This window comes from Octodon degus, unplaced genomic scaffold, assembly GCF_000260255.1.
Source record: "Octodon degus isolate 3935 unplaced genomic scaffold, OctDeg1.0 scaffold00014, whole genome shotgun sequence".
Classification (NCBI taxonomy): Eukaryota; Metazoa; Chordata; class Mammalia; order Rodentia; family Octodontidae; genus Octodon; species Octodon degus.
This window is the reverse complement of record NW_004524590.1, coordinates 22,977,879-22,982,358: the sequence shown is the minus strand read 5'-3', so window position 1 is coordinate 22,982,358 and position 4,480 is coordinate 22,977,879. Positions and strand designations below refer to the sequence as shown.

At 36.4% G+C, this 4,480-nt stretch overlaps 1 long non-coding RNA gene across 1 annotated transcript in view; it reads left to right on the top strand.

The window, feature by feature from the left end:
- Window positions 1-73: 73 nt before the first annotated feature.
- LOC111815303 overlaps window positions 74-4,480 on the top strand; it is a 7,583-nt gene continuing 3,176 nt past the window's right edge. The window contains exon 1 of the long non-coding RNA XR_002820012.1: window positions 74-167. This is a non-coding gene — a long non-coding RNA (uncharacterized LOC111815303). The remainder of the gene's footprint in view (window positions 168-4,480) is intronic.

Here is a 4,480-nt window from a genome sequence, read left to right as displayed (position 1 = left end):
TGAAAACCTCTTGTGATGATTGTTGTCTCTCAGGAATAAGCTGGAACACCAATGTTTTGGGGGTGCTTGAGTCTCACAATCAATAATCAGAAAATATTTTGTTTACTGTATCCCTCTTAGTTTAATTAAACTTCAAATTTTGCTTCACATAGTCTGGAAAAAAACATGTAAAAAATTATTCAGAGGAGCTGGGTTTGGGGAAAGTTTTAATAGGCCTGAATCTCCATTTCCTCGCCTATAAAATGAAAGCACCTATCCGTAAGGGTTTCTGTTAAGATAAAGCAAGATGAAGCTTGAAAAACCTAGTTGTTTTCATCAGGTTTGCTTGTGCATAGTAAAAAAGAAAAACTACACTGATTTGCTTAAACAAAAAAGATTATTTTTCTTGAGGGTCACAGATTTCAGTTAGCTCCCAGAACTACAAATGCACTTTTGCCTCCTATAGAACTGCAGCCAATAAATGAAGCACTTTCAGGAGTCTACATGGCTCTACAAGCAGTTTCTTTCTTGACTTGCACAGACTCCCATTTTGCCTTTTTCTGGCCCTGGATTTCTCTTCTCAATGCCTGTCCCCTCAGCGGGGAGATGTCCTGTCTCCCGCAATCTTTAAAATACCTTCCAACTTCAAGAATTATTAGCCACTGACTATTGATTCACAGTAGCAGGTCTAAATTCCAGAGGTAATTTAAATTGGGTCAAAGAACCATTCCTGGTCCAACCAGCCACAGCCAGGGATACAGAGACACAAAGTATACACATGGCACTCTATTATCCTCTTAGTACCTGACACTTCTCAGGTGCTCAATAAATGAATTTTATAGTTATTACTCCCAAAAATGCCAGGACAAATAAATAGTATCCAGCTCACCCTATAACCTTGCCTGCTCATACATGTGAGATTTATTTCCCAAAGATAATTACAGAAAAACCCAGGGAAATGGGTTGTTTATCATGTTCTGCAATACATTATTAGATTCCAAAAAGCTATTCTTTAGGATTAAATTAGAAGACTGGAATTGTTCAAGTGAATTGAAGACCCCAATTTGTTCAAAAACCTCTCAAAGCACAAGACTTGGAGCAAATGTAATTGTAGAATGGGAGGTGAATTTTTCTCACCAGGTTTCCTGGAAGTAACCAGCACTCAGCATGGGGTCATTGATGTGGCACATCTACACACTCTTTGTGGATGGCTTTATTTGATAAACTTCTTATTACAGTAGCATACTGTGGAGAAAAATCTTTATGGATGCTGTAGAGCTGCTTAAACAAAACTGGATAAACTCACCAGAAAAGGAATACAATGTAAGCTTAATGTTTTCTGGTTTCCCTTGAAACAAAAACAAATGATGGCCTTACTGTCCCCTCTCCAGGGCACTACACTCATTTGTCTCATATTGATGTCAGAAGACAAAGCTTTTCCAAGGGAAGTTAAAATGGCATTTATTGGAGAAAAATTTATCATTTAGCATTCTGCATCTTTACAGAAAAATGAAAGTTGCAAACATAGTGAAATTACTACAGGAAGTGTATAGTGTTTGGGAGATTCCAAACGACAAGAATTTTAATCCTTGGTTCTATGACTGACAAGTTGTATGTTTTTGCACAAGTTAATGTCTTTGAACCACAGTTTCTTTATTTGTAAAATAGAAAACAGGCAATTTAATGGATGGACATTTGTGAACATTAACAAGTAACTATTTTCTGCCATTGAATCACTGTGGACAAAAACAAAACAAAATAAATACTTTAGAAAACTGAGAGATAGCATTACTAAGTAAAGTAGGGTCTAAGCAACCATAAAGAGGTATGACAAAAATTATGTTGGGTTGGCAATCAATGCTATTTTCAAAACGTTTAAAACAAGTTTTAAAATATACAAAATCACATTACAATAAACAAAATCACACTGAAGGTGTAAGTTTGTAATACTTTCCCTGGCATCCAATGAGTTTTAGTGTTCTTCCCTCTTGCCTCTTGTCTTCCATGCTGGTAGAGTACTCTCCCTTTTGCATCTGTTGTAGTGTTTCTTAATGAGATGAGTTTTAAAATCCTATAGAGTTGTTACCAAAAAAAAAAAAAAAAAACCCTGAAGTACTCATTGTGTTGAAGGCTTGGTTACCAGTTGATGGGCTTCTATGGCAGAGATTGGCTCTTGAGATCTCCAGCTTCAGAAAGTGGCTTAATACTTTCATGCATTCACTGGCTGAATAGACTGCTAGGGCATGAGGTTTAGATGAAGGAAGTGGGTCACCAGGGGCAGGCATGCCATTGAAGGGTACATACTGTCTACCTTCTCTTCCTCCCTGGTTCGTTCTCTCTCTCTCTCTCTCTCTCTCTCTCTCTCTCTCTCTCTCTCTCTCTCCTTCCTGGATGTAACAAGGTGAGAAGCTTTTCTCTGCCACATATTTCCACCAAATGTTTCTGCAGTAGAGCCAGCTAGCTATGGACTAAAACTGAAACTGTGATCCAGAATAACCCTTCCTCTTTTAAGCTGATTTTATCAGAGGTTTTGAAATAGCAACAGAAAACTGACAAACACAAGGGCATCTTGGATGATTCCAACACCTAGTAAGCAGAGATTATCATCCACATAGTGAAGAATCCTTCCATTGATGAAGACAAAATATTACTTACAATTATCTGAGCCTAGAAATTAATTCTGTTTTACATATAACACAGCTATTTCTGCAACACTTTTTTATATAAACAGGGTTTTCAGAAGCAAACTACAAGGAAAATTAGGGGAAGAATGTGCTTTGATTTATTTGAAACTTTCCCAGAAGTCCTTTATTATTTCAGAAAATCAAATGAATCCACATAATGCCACTTGAGTGTTTGAGTTACCAATAAAACACACCAGGAGGATTTTCCATTCAATTTGATTCTTCTTAAAAGTGTTAGCACTTGACAACTTCATTATGCCTTCTAATATAGTCCTGCCCAAGTATCTGCATTTTTAAAGATATAGTAATTTATTGTAAGTCGATTACCTTTTATATTTTTACCTTAATAGAGGTATGTATTATGCTGATTTTCCAAATATGTGTAGAAAGATTAAATTATCTACAAAACATGTTGTAAGATGTTGAGGGAGCATTACAAACTTTTTTCTCTGAAAAAGGGATGGATGGTAGAATTGTTAGAAGCCTTGATCTAGAATATGGCTTCTGACTCAACTCATGAGTACTGCCTTCAATTCCAAATGAGTCAGTTTCAAAGTAAAACTCTTCTGCAAAACCATGAGAATAAAAGGAATCATTCATGCACTAATAATGTTAGACATGAAACAAAAGTATTAAAAGACTGTTGGCTGTTATTGGAAAAAAGTAGCCAATCCAAGGAAATGCAGATAAGAATTATACTACTCCCAACACAGTGGCTGCAAGTCATTAAGGTGAGAGATTTGTCAATTTTCTGCCTGTTTGCTCTTTCATTGAGTCTTCCTACAACATTAATGTTATTTTAATGTCCCTGTTCTCTATAAATTTTGTAGGATAAAATTTTATTTGGTTATCACCTTTCTAACTAACTGCTGTAATTAAAGGAAATCATATATTTAATTAAAGAAATCTGCTTGTTCATGCAGAGTGGAGCAAAAGCATCCACCTGTGTAATGCCTGTGTTTAATGCAGAGTTTCATGTAATGGCTTTGTAAAACAACCTCTTGAAACTGGGGTGTAAATGCAAAGGAACATCTTGCAAGGGCACAATATATCAGCTTAAAGAAAAACCTGCTTCATATACTTCTCTTTATGAGCCTAACCTATTTAAGTGAGGCCCTACCATGTATGGTAGGTGGTAAGAGAAAACTTTAATCAATCCAGTGGTTATTTGGGCTACAGAATTAGATTGACTTGTTTGATCAATTGATCACACTCTGGCTGGCCTGACTCGTGCTCTGATGGATTTTTCAGTTCACACAGCAGGTTTCCATCCCCCCACTGCCTCCACTGCAGCCCCACATGGGTGACAGCAGATGCCCAGGAAGAGGGGGTGCCAGATTTCACAAGGTTCTTTCAACTTGCTTCAGAAAGAGCTGACCATCCTCTAAAATGCTGATTCCTAGGTCCACTACACATATAGCTGACTTTCTGAGTGAAGCCCAGGGATATTCACCTAATCTCGCTTTCTGGAGATGCTTCTTTCATACTTTTTTTTCCATAATTTTATTGAGAAACAAATAGCAATGAGACAGTTTCAAAACCAATTAGTACTACAGTTTCAATAATTAACACATTGTATACATGCTTCCTAGTAGTTAATTGCTGCACAAGAGGCAGACATGATATCTTATGTACAAACAATATTAGGACAAATCCCTCTATTCATTAAGAGAATGTAACTATATATCTATCCTAACCATTTTGAATACACAGATAAGAAATGGACATTCATCTGTATCCCCTTTTTTTGTTAAGTTCCATTATTTGAATATTATAGGTGTGTAAACTCAGAAAAATATTCTAAAAGAGTCCAGTAG